Genomic DNA, 13011 nt, shown 5'->3' with positions numbered 1-13011 from the left:
ATCTGCAGGAATAGAATACATTCTTTCTTGATTATATGTTTTTGGAGATATGTCTCTTGATTAAACTTAAAATATAAGCCATACCTATTAATTTAACCTGAGGCAGTGTTTGTAGAGGAATAAAACAGTGTTATGTTTTCGGTCTGTAGATTGTGAAGGAGCAAAATGGCCTTTGCAGTGATGTTCTTCTTGTCAGATGTGGGAGTTTAAAGAGAGTTCAAGGGTTACTGCGGATTATATTTGCCATAAATGCTGCTGGCTGCGAATCTTATAAGATCAAATAGATCGGTTGGAGAGACAGAAGCAACGAGGAATTTGCAACAGCAACAGTATGTGATGGATGGCAGTTATAAGGAAGGGGGACAAGTCACATAGATGGGTTAACTCCAGGAAAGGTAAGAGAGGTAGGCAGCTAGTGCAGGAGTCTTTTGTGGATATACCCATTTCAAACAGGTATGCTGTTTTGGAAAATGTAGAGGGTGATGGATTCTGAGGGGAACGTAGCACGAACAGCCAAACTTCTGGTATGAAGACTGGCTCTAATGCAACAAGGGGTACGTCAGGTTCCAAGAGATCAATTGTGTTTGGGGATCCTGTAGTCAGAGGTACAGACAGAGGTTTCTGTGGCCAGCAGAGAAAAAGCAGAATGGTGTGTTGTTTCCCTGGTGCCAGGATCAAGGATGTCTTAGAGAGGGTACAGAATGTTCTCAAGGGGGAGAGGAGCTAGCAAGAGGTCATTGTCCACATTGGAACCAACAACATAGGAAGGGAAAAGGTTAAGATTCTGAAGGGAGATTACAGAGAGCTAGGCAGAAATTTAAAAAGGAGGTCCTCGAGAGTAGTAATATCTGGATTACTCCCAGTGCTACGAGCTAGTGAGGGCAGGAATAGGAGAATAGAGCAGATGAATGCATGGCTGAGGAGTTGGTGTATGGGAGAAGGATTCACATTTTTGGGTCATTGGAATGTCTTTTGGGGTAGAAGTGACCTGTACAAGAAGGATGGATTGCACTTAAATTGGAAGGGGACTAATATACTGGCAGGGAGATTTGCTCGAGTTGCTCGGGAGAATTTAAACTAGTAAGGTGGGGGGTGGGACCCAGACAGATAGTGAGGAAAGAGATCAATCTGAGACTGGTACAGTTGAGAATACAAGCGAGTCAAACAAACAGTCAGGGCAGGCAAGGACAAGGTTGGACTAATAAACGAAACTGCATTTATTTCAATGCAAAGGGCCTAACAGGGAAGGCAGATGAACTCAGGGCATGGTTAGGAACATGGGACTGGGATATCTGGGCAATTACAGAAACATAGTTCAGGGATGGGCAGGACTGGCAGCGTAATATTCCAGGATACAAATGCTACATGAAGGATAGAATGGGACGCAAGGGGGGGGGGGGGGGGGGGGGGGGTGACATTTTTGATAAGGGATAGCATTACAGCTGTGCTGAGGGAGGATATTCCCGGAAATACATCCAGGGAAGTTATTTGGGTGGAACTGAGAAATAAGAATGGGATGATCACCTTATTGGGATTGTATTATGGACCCCCTAATAGTCAGAGGGAAATTAAGAAACAAACTTGTAAGGAGATCTCAGCTATCTGTAAGAATAATAGATGTTTACGTAGGGGATTTTAACTTTCCAAACATAGACTGGGACTGTCGTAGTGTTAAGGGTTTAGATGGAGAGGAATTTGTTAAGTACATACAAGACAATTTTCTGATTCAGTATGTAGATGTACCTACTAGAGAAGGTGCAAAACTTGACTTACTCTTGACTTAAGGCAGGGCAGGTGACTGATGTGTCAGTGGGGGAGCACGTTGGGGCCAGTGACCATAATTCTATTAGCTTTAAAATAATGATGGAAAAGGATAGACCAGCTCTAAGAGTTGAAGTTCTAAGTTGGAGAAAGGCTAATTTTGACGGTATCAGGCAAGAATGTTTGAAAGTTGGCAGATGTTCGCAGTTAAAGGGACAGCTGGAAAATGGGAAGCCTTCAGAAATGAGCTAACAAGAATCCAGACAAATTATATTTCTGTCAAGGTGAAAGGAAAGGCTGGTAGGTATAGGGATGACTAAAGAAATTGAGTGTTTGGCTAAGAAAAAGGAAGCATAGATAGGATAGATCGAATGAATCCTTAGAAGAGTATCAAGGCAGTAGGAGTATACTTAAGAGGGAAATCAGGAGGGCAAAAAGGGGACATGAGATAACCTTGGCAAATAGAAATAAGGAGAATCCAAAGAGTTTTTACAAATACATTAAGGACAAAAGGGTAACAAGGAAGACAATAGGGCCCCTCAAAAATCAGCAAGGCAGCCTTTGTGTGGAGCCACAGAAAATGGGGGAGATACTAAATGAGTATTTTGCATCAGTATTTACTGTGGAAAAGGATATGAAAGATATAGACTGTAGGAAATAGATGGTGACATCTTGCAAAATGTCCATATTACAGAGGAGGAAGTGCTGGATGTCTTGAAATGGTTAAAGGTGGATAAATCCCCAGGACCTGATCAGCTGTACTGTAGAACACTGGGAAGCTAGAGAAGTAATTGCTGGGCCTCTTGCTGAGATATTTGTATCATCGATAGTCACAGGTGAGGTGCCAGAATTCTGGAGGTTGGCTAACATGGTGCCACTCTTTATGAAAATGGTAAGGACAGGCCAGGGAACTATAGATCAGTGAGCCTGACGTCGGTGGTGGGCAAGTTGTTGGAGGGAATCCAGAGGGACAGGATGTACATGTATTTGAAAAGGTAAGGACGGATTAGGTATAGGAGAAAGTGAGGACTGCAGATGCTGGAGATCAGAGCTGAAAATGTGCTGCTGGAAAAGCGCAGCAGGTCAGGCAGCCTAGTCAACATGGCTTTGTGCATGGAAAATCATGTCTCACAAACTTAATTGAGTTCCTTGAGGAAGTAACAAAAAGAGGATTGAGGAGAGCAGAGAGGCAGATGAGATGTATATGGACTTCAGTAAGGCATTCGACAAGGTTCCCCATGGGAGACTGATTAGCAAGGTTAGATCTCACGGAATACAGCCATTTGGATATAGAACTGGCTCCAAGGTAGAAGACAGAGGGTGGTGGTGGAGCCTTATTTTTTCAGACTGGAGGCCTGTGACCAGTGGAGTGCCACAAGGATCGGTGCTGGGTCCTCTACTTTTTGTCATTTGCATAAATGATTTGGATGCGAGCATAAGAGGTATAGTTAGTAAGTTTGCAGATGACACCAAAATTGGAGGTGTAGTGGACAGTGAAGAGGGTTACCTCAGATTACAACAGGATCTGGACCAAATGGGCCAATGGGCTGAGAAGTGGCAGATGGAGTTTAATTCAGATAAATGCGAGGTGCTTCATTTTGGGAAAGCAAGTCTTAGCAGGACGTATCCAGTTAATGGGAGTGTTGCTGAACAAAGAGACCTTGGAGTGCAGGTTCATAGCTCCTTGAAAGTGGAGTCACAGGTAGATAGGATAGTGAAGGCGGCGTTTGGTATGCTTTCCTTTATTGGTCAGAATATTGAGTATAGGTCATGTTGCAGCTGTACAGGACATTGATTTGGCCCCCGTTGGAATATTGCGTGCAATTCTGGTCTCCTTCCTATCGGAAAGATGTTGTGAAACGTGAAAGGATTCAGAAAAGATTAACAAGGATGTTGCCAGGATTGGAGGATTTGAGCTATAGGGAGAGGCTTAACAGGCTGGGGCTGTTTTCCCTGGAGCGTTGGAGGCTGAGGGATGACCTTATAGAGGTTTACAAAATTATGAGGGGCATAAATAGGGTAAATAAGCAAAGTCTTTTCCCTGGGGTCAGGGAGTCCAGAACTAGAGGGCATAGGTTTAGGGTGAGAGGGGAAAGATATGAGAGACCTAAGGGCCAACATTTTCACGCAGAGGGTGGTACGTGCATGGAATGAGCTGCCAGAGGTAGTGGAGGCTGGTACAATTGCAACATTTAAAAGACAATTGGATGCGTATATGATTAGGAAAGGTTTGGAGGGATTTGGGCTGGGTGCTGGCATATGGGACAAGATTGGGTTGGGATATCTGGTCAGCATGGACGAGTTGGACCGAAGGGTCTGTTTCCATGCTGTACATCTCTATGACTAATATTCATTCACAGAATCAGGGTATCGCTGGCTAAGCCAGCATTTGTTACCCATGCCTAATTGCCCATAGGGCAGTTAAGAGTCAACCACATTGCTGTGGAGTCACCTGCAGGCCAGACCCGGCAAGGATGGCAGTTTCCTTCCCTCATGGACATAAGTGAATAAGATGGGTACTTCAGACAATTGACAGCAGATTCGTGGTCATCATTAGCTCTTAATTCCAGATTTGTATTAAATTCAAATTCTACCTTCTGCCACAGCAGGATTCAAACCAAGTCCCCAGATGTTTACCAGGTTTCTGGATTAACGTTCTACCAACAATACCACTAGGCCATCACCTTCCCAAGTAATTTAAATATTTTCTGAAGTTATATTTTTTGGCAGCCAAACTTCTTCAAAGCCAGCAGACACAATAAAGACAGGATGTCTAAAACAAAGGCAACGGGAAATACTTGTGGAGTGAAGATCGGAGTTAGATGTCTACTGCTATTGTGTCAGCAGCATTGGTATTCTGGGTTTTGCTCTGAACCAGGGAGGAATAATTATAATCCTGATAGTGAAGCCAGACAGTGAAAGAAGAAATAACAGACAGTCATTACCTTGATTTATTTAGAGTGGAAAACAGGTTTCACCACAGCTGAAATCTCAGCATGCCAGTGTCTCAAGTAACCACCTGATCAATGATCCCCACTTAACCTCAAAGGATACAGTTAACAGAAATATTTCAGAATCTCTCCTGACCACCACAGATTCCATGTTCCTCACTGGTCAAAGGAATCAGCATAACTGATGACTGGAGATTTGTTTTCCCCCACATTTGTTCTTTGGAATGTGCAGCATTTATTGCCCATCTTCAATTGTCCTGGATCTGAGTGGCTTGATATGCCATTTCAGAGGGCAATTAATAGTCAATTGCTTTGCTGAGAGTCTGGAGTCACTTATAGTCATCGAGCTGTACAGCATGTTAACAGAGCCTTTGGGCCAATTTGTCCATGCTGACCAGATATCCTAAATTAATCTATTCCCATTTGCCCACATTTGGCCCACATCCCTCTAAACCCTTCCTATTCATATACCCATCCAGATGCCTTTTAAAATGTTGTAATCGTACCAGCCTCCATCACTTCCTCTGGCAGCTCATTCCATACATGCACTCGGCGTGAAAACGTTTCTTCTTAAGTCCCTTTTAAATCATTCCCCTGCCACCTTAAACCTATGTCCTCTAGTTTTCACCCTGGGCAAAAGACCTTTCCGTGCCCCTCACAAATTTTATGCACTTCTATATGTTCACCTCTCAGCCCCTAACACTCCAGGGAAAATAACCCCAGCCTATTCAACCTCTCCCTATCCTTCATGTATGCTAGACCTGGTAAGGGCTAAAAATGTAAGCAAGCCATTTCATCGAGCTACTATGCAGTGATAACTTCACTAGTATATCCCATGAACAAAATGTCAGTCCAAAAACAAAATTCTGCCTACCACATAACCAAGCAATGTTGTCATTTAATTTCAGTGCCAGCGTATCTGGTAAATAGGCCATGTATTCCGATGACAGTCTGAATCTTTTTTTTCTCTTTATTCACTCAGAGGATACAGGCATCACTGGCTGGGACAGGATTTATTGCCCTTAATGTGGTAGTGAGCTGCCTTCTTGAACTAGCGCAATCCACTGAAACAAACAATATTGTTTATCCATTGGTTCCTAATCACAGTACAAACTTAATTCAATCAACTCACAGTTGTGAAACTCTGAACAAAACACATTTACTGTTAGATCAGATTATGTGAAAGGGTAGCACTTCCTGTACAATCCCAAGCGTTGTTAGTACCACTACAACTAACTACCAATTTCAGACAGTCAAGCTTGTCATTAGGCTAATTTACGTTTGCTATAAGTGACAATATTGCGAGGATCCATTATCAGTAAATAAAGAAACAAGTGTTTTAGTTAAATTACCTGTAAACTGGCAGTCTATAGTTCCCAATACTTTCTCAATAGCCAAACTTTGGTCAGAGTCAACTTGCCAATTACCCGGCACCCTTTTTCTCTACATGTTAAAATCTGTGCGATCATCTGAAATTTGCATATTTATCCTGCCAAATGCAAGACAGAAAGCTTCGGGACCTTTTCTCTTTTCAGCAACATGTCATATTCTCCATTGGGAAGCAAGTGGTTGCATTTTATTTCATTTTTGATGTGACATTGGAGATTTAATCAGTCAAATTTTTACTACAGTAATCCAAAACGATCAGCCATATTTCTTCTCCAATGTCAGAATCATGCAGTAGCACAACTCAACTGGACAACCATTTAAAAATATGCTTGCCAGAGTCAGAATGCTCTGGGTTCTATCAACCCAAAATGTAAGTGCAAAGTTCAAAGCTGAGACTCCAGCACAATACTAAGGCAATACTATATTTTCACAGGCGCCATCTGTTTGGATGAGATGCTAATCCAAGGCAGCAGCTGCCCTTTCATAAGGACTTAAATGATCCAAGGCACTATTACAAAGGGAGTTAATTTCAGTGATGTGTTTAATATTTGCCTCTCAGTTGACATCATAAAAAAAGAGATTATCTGGTCACCACATTTCCTACGTTACTACAGTGACTACACTTCAAAAATGATTTGTTGCCTGCAAGCACTTCATGACATCGGAGGTCATGAAAAACATTAAACGAGTGCAGATTTCCTTCATTTCTTTAAATATCGTCAACAATTTTAACTTGCTAAAACCTAACTGTTTAACCTAAGATGATATTTAACAGAGCTTTTAAAATTTGATGAGGAATATGATGCATGGAACAGGGAAAGACTTTCATCAACTGGGAAGTTAATGATGAGGGCGACCAAATTAAAATTCTTGATCAATGAGAGGAGAAAGGTTAGGACCAATTAAATTACAGAGGACTGTAGGTGCGAAGTGGAATTCTTTGCCACTGGGAGAGTTGAGGCTGATAATATTGCATATTTGAGAGCAAAACTAATAAATACTTGAAGCAAAGGAACACATGTTTGATAGCAGTGCAGTTCAAGACCATCCTGGACCTAATGCTCAACTAAAGTGGATTTAATTTGTTCACCTGAATGTATGCTGCCCTTACAGTACTCTAGCTGATCTCATATTTGAACTCTCCTTAAAGGAATATGTGGCAAAGATATGACAAATATTTTGAAAGCTAAACTCGGGTTCTGTAATACCACAGCAATAGAAAATCCATTTATATATAAATGAAATTTTATTTGGTTGTTTGTCACTTTCTCCTTCCCAACACAGGGACTAAAGCTCTTTCTCAGGCCTCCACCAATGCCACTTTACAACTAGCCACTGGGAGGTGCATAATAGTTTGGAGACGAATCACCCAGCCTTTTGTTTTCTAATGCTGTTCTGGTGCAACTTAGGAATTTCATTACACTAAAAGGCATTGTATAAATAGAGGTTGTACAATCCCAATCTGTGTGGATCTATGCTGCACTACCACTGTGCATCTTTGTCTGACAATCCAATCTGGCATTACTGGCTCTCTGAGTGTTGGAGAAAAACATACCAGTGAATTAGCATCTATTCATGCTAATTGTCATTATAATTTTTACATGGACAGTTACTACAGGGGCATTCTGGACATGACTGATTCACCACAAGTTAGTAAGCAAAGTTAAGTCCAGATCCAACTGGCCGAAACAATATCTCCAAATGTATTAAGTATAGTAATGGGCTATGCCAGAAAAAAAATCATGCCAGACAAACACCTGCTAGAATGCATATGGCAAATTCCTGATCTTGCCTCAGCATCAAGAAACAACATTACGTGGAGGCTTTCCCAAAGGGAATGCAATAATAATAAAAGAAACTACAGCCAATCTCATGCACCTTCCAGCAGCCACTTACAGAGAAACATCAGCAGAGGCCTAGGAGCAGGTAACCTGCATGCCCTCCTAAACGGTGAATTGAGCATAGCATGGGAACCTAAAAAAAAAATGGGAAGAAGAGAAATATATTAAAACAAAGTCCCCCATGCACTACAACTTCTAATAATTAACCAAGAGTTGCACAGTAGAACTCAAAGGATCAATTAGTCCCATGTAAATCCCTATTTAACATGATGATTATACAGAGACAGGAAATAGGAGCAGAAGTTGAGGCTGAATAAGGTGGGGCTGTTTTCCCTGGAGCGTTGGAGGCTGAAGGGTGACCTTTTAGAGGTTTATAAAAAACATGAGCGGCATGGATAGGGTAAATAGACATGGTCTTTTCCTTGGGGTGGGTGAGTCCAGAACTAGAAGGCATAGGTTTAGGGTGAGAGTGCAAAGTTTGAAAAGGGACCAAAGGGACAACTTTTTCATGCAGTAGGTGGTGCTGCTTGTATGGAATGAGCTGCCGGAGGAAGGGGTGGAGGCTGGTACAATTACAACATTTAAAAAACATCTAGATGGGTAAATGAATAAGAAGGATTTAGAAGGATATGGGCCAAGTTCTGGCAAGTGGGACTAGATTAACTTAAGATATCTGGTCAGTATGGACGAGTTGAACTGAATGGTCTGTTTCCGTACTGTACATCTGCATGTCTCTATGACTCTATGAATAAGCTATTCAAGCATGCTCCCCTATTCACTGTTATCATTGATGATAATCCAACTTCATAGCCTGTTTTCGCTTTTCCCCCTTTTAGCCCTAACTGTTTTATCCAACTCCTTTTTGACATTATATAATTGGCCTTGACTGCTTTCTGTGGTAATAAAATACTCACACTCCACACACACTGGATGAAAGAAAGGCTTTTCTCCTCACCTCAGTCCTAAATGGCCTAACTCCAGGTTCTGGACTCCCTGTCATCAGGAACATGTTTTTGCATTTACTCTGTTTAGTCCTTTTAGAATTTTAGAGGTTTCAACAAGATCCTATCGTCATTCTTGTGAGCTTCAGTCAGTTCTGCTATCCCAGAAAACAAATTGGTAAACCTTTGCTGCACTCCCTTTATAGTAAGAAAACCCTGCCTCAGATGAGGAGACCAAAACTGCACACAATATTCTAGCTGGTCACAAAGGTCCTGTATAACTGAAGCAAGACATTCCTGGTACAATACTCTCATCCTCTGCTCTGAAGGCCGACATGGGTTTCCTGGCCTGTTTCCACTGTTGGGATTATCAAAAAAATTCTAAAACAAAACATAGTTTGCCTGCTGCATCTGCATGCTTACCTTCAGTGACTGGTATAACAGAGTATTCCCATCTCGTTGCACATTTTCCCCTCAATGTGTAACCATTCCGATAATAATGTCTTCCTGTTTTTGCTACGAAAGTGGATAACCACACGTATATCCACATTATACTGCATTTGCCTACTCACTCAGCTTGTCCAACTCACACTACAATATCTCTGCATGCTCCTGACAGTTCATCATTCCACCCAGTTTTGTGTCATCTGCTAATTCGGACAGATTATGTTTTCTTCTTTCATCTAAATCATGAAAATATATAATGAATAGTTAGGGTCCCAGCACTGATCTCTGCAGTATCCCACTAGTCACTGTCTGCCATTTAGAAAATGAATCATTTATTCCTCCTCTTTGTTTCCTGTCTGTCAACCAGTCTTCTGTCCATCTCAGTACCTATCCCTAATCCCATGTGCTTTATAATTACACGCTAATCTCTTATGTGGGACTTTGTTGAAAGCCTTCAGAAAGTCAAAATAAACCACATCCACTGGGTCCCCATCATCAATAAGTTACATCTTCAAAGACTTCAACTAAATTTGTCAAGCATGATTTCCCTTTCCTAAATGCATGCCAACTCTGTCTGATCCTGCCACTGTTTTCCAAATGATCAACAATTAAATCTTTTAGAATGGACTCTCGCATTTTCCCCATTCGTGATGTCAGGCTGACTGGTCTATAATTTCCCGTTTTCTCTGTGCCTCCCTTTTTAAATACAGGAGTTGCATTTGGCACATTTAAACCTGTAAGAACTGTCTATAGAACTTTGGTAGATGATCACCAATGCCTCCACTATTTCTAGAGCCACTTTCTTAAACACAATGGGATGTAGATTATCAGTGCCTGGAGATTTATCAGCCTTCAATCCCACAAATTTTCCCAACGTATGTATATACCTTTTACTGATGAGTTGTTTCAGACATTTTCACAAAATTTGCAAACATAACATTTCTATGAGCCTTAGAATCTGTTCATAAATCTATGCAAAATGAAGCTTAAACATTGCAAGAACAAAAAGGGATCATCAATCATAGTTGCAACAAACTTTCATTATATATTTCTCAAAGCAAATTTTAAAATCTGGACTTGGAACAGCATCAATATGGCAGGCAATTACAAAAAGGAAAACAATGGATAGTATAGATATATTCTGCAAACCATATTTTTTAAAGTAGTCATGTGATCATAGAAGTGAAGCTCTCCCTCCTACACTGGCACTTTCTCCTCATATTTATCTGTGCTACCTTCCTATTCCTAGCCTCAATGGCATGTGGCATGGAAATAATCCCAAGATCACAAACCTACAGGTCCTGCTTTTCTACTTAACTAAATTTCCACCTAACTTCCTGAAGTCCCTTTGCTGGACCTCATCTCTCTTTCTGCCTGTCATTAGTACCAATATGGATCATAACCTTTGGCTCCTCACCCACCCCCTTTGCCCACTCAGAGACATCCTTGACCCGGAAATGCCTTGGCCCTTACAACTGCAGGGAATGTCAAATTCCAACACTCGCTTTTTTCCTTTTTGTGCAAAGATTGAATAGAACTGCTTTCATACCTGTACATGTACATGAGAATTTTTTTATGAATAAAGTTCATTTTTCCAGTAAAAAAAAAAGTTGATGAGCTGGAGTCTGAGCTTCAAACACTGACACAGCAGGGAGGGGGACAGTTACCCAGAATCTGCTTCAGGAGGCAGTCACACCCCTTTGAACAACTACCTCAAATTCAGTGTAGGGTCAGGAATATGTGACTATGAGCAAGATAGATGGAAGGATCCAGGATTACTATCTGATCCATAACTACAAGGTCAACAAAATTAAAGAGGTAAACACATGTTCCAAAAATAACTGGTATGGGTTCAAATTCAGAGAAAAAATGTCAAAACAACAGCACTTTTCAAAGGGAGAGGAAGAGATAAAGGCAGCACATGGTCAGGCAGTGCAGGGGAGGGAGAGACAGACAGAGAGAGAGAGAGACAGACAGAGAGAGAGAGAGAGAGAGAGAGAGACAGACAGACAGACAGACAGACAGACAGACAGAGACTGCTCCTTGACACAGGAGTGAACCTGCACTGTTACTGCCTTTGCTGTTTGAATTCACATATCGCTGGACATCACAGTGCATCTGGGAAAACTAACAAACAATGTAATTCACAACTGATCTTGGAGGAACCTGTTTGGGAGAGGTCACAGCACAGAAACAGATAAGTGAATATTTTTAAGTGTGGTCTTACAGTAAGTCTGTAGTAGTGAGTAGAGTGGATTCTTTCTTAATTATATATTTTATTGAGATATGTCTCTTGATTAAACTTAAAAATGTAAGCCATAAGTATTAAGTTAGCCTGGAGCAGTGTTTTGTAGAGGAATAAGACAGTGCTATTTTCTGAGTCTGAAGGTTAAAAGCAGCAAAAATGGCCCGAGTAGAGTGATATGCTCTTCCTGTCAAGAGGTGGGTGTTTAGGGAGAGTTTAAGCGTTACTGAGGATTATATCTGCAATAAGTGCCGTTGGTTGCAAATCCTATCAGATCGAATGGATCGGTTGGAGAGACAGAGAGAGGAAATGAGGGATTTACAAGAGCAAGGAGGTGTGATGGATGGCAGTTATAGGAAGGGAGAAAAGTTGCAGATGCAGTCACATAGATGGGGTAACTCGAGGAAAGGTAAGAAAGTTAGGCAGGCAATGCAGGACTTCTCTGTGACTATCCCCATTTCAAACAAGTATGCTGTTTTGGAAAATGTAGGGGGTGATGCATTCTCAGGGAAATGTAGCATGAACAGCCAAGTTTCTGGTATCGAGATAGACTCCAATGCAATGATGGGTACGTCGGGTTCCAAGAGATCAACTGTGTTAGGGGTATCTCTAGTCCGAGGCACAGACAGGCATTTATGTGGCTAGCAGCAAAGAAATCAGAATGGTGTGTTGCCTCCCTGGTGCCAGGAGCAATGATGTCTCAGAGGGTCCATAATGTTCTCAAGGGTGAGAGGGACCAGCAGCAGATCATTGTACAGATTGGAACTAATGACATAGGAGGGGAAAAGAATGAGATTCTGAAGGGAGAATATAGAGAGTTAGGCCGGAATTTAAAAAGGAGATCCTCGTGAGTAGTAATATCTGGATTACTCCTGGTGTTGCGAGCTCATGAGGGTTAACAGATGAATGCATGGCTGAGAAGCTGGCGTATGGGAGAAGGATTCACCTTTTTGGATCATTGGAATCTCTTCTGGGATAGAAGTGACCTGTACAAGAAGGACGGATTGCACCTGAATAGGAAGGGGACTAATATACTGGCAGGGAGATTTGCTAGAGCTGCTCAGGAAGATTTAAACTGGTAAGGTGTGTCTCTGCATGTGCATGTATGTGTTGGGGGGGAACCCAGGGAGATGGTGAGGAAAGAGATCAGTCTGAGACTGGTACAGTTGAGAACAGAAACAAGTCAAACAGTCAGGGCAGGCAGGGAACAAGGTAGGACTGATAAGTTAAACTACATTTATTTCACTACAAGTGGCCTAACAGGAAAGGCAGATGAACTCAGGGCATGGTTAGGAACACGAGACTGCGCTATCAAAGCAATACAAAAACATGGTTCAGAGATGGACAGGACTGGCAGCATAATGTTCCAGGATACAAATGCTACAGGAAGGACAGAAAGAGATGCAAGAGAGGAGGGGGAGTGGTGTTTTTGATAA

The 13011-nt window shown here is 41.7% G+C and overlaps 1 protein-coding gene across 2 annotated transcripts in view; it reads right to left on the bottom strand.

Annotated features, from left to right (window-relative positions):
• wdr32 (WD repeat domain 32) overlaps positions 1-13011 on the bottom strand; it is an 88037-nt gene that overhangs the window by 49512 nt on the left and 25514 nt on the right. The window lies entirely within an intron of this gene.

The sequence above is a fragment of the Chiloscyllium punctatum genome, chromosome 14, assembly GCF_047496795.1.
Source record: "Chiloscyllium punctatum isolate Juve2018m chromosome 14, sChiPun1.3, whole genome shotgun sequence".
NCBI classification, from domain to species: domain Eukaryota; kingdom Metazoa; phylum Chordata; class Chondrichthyes; order Orectolobiformes; family Hemiscylliidae; genus Chiloscyllium; species Chiloscyllium punctatum.
This window is presented reverse-complemented; position numbering and strand designations above follow the sequence as displayed.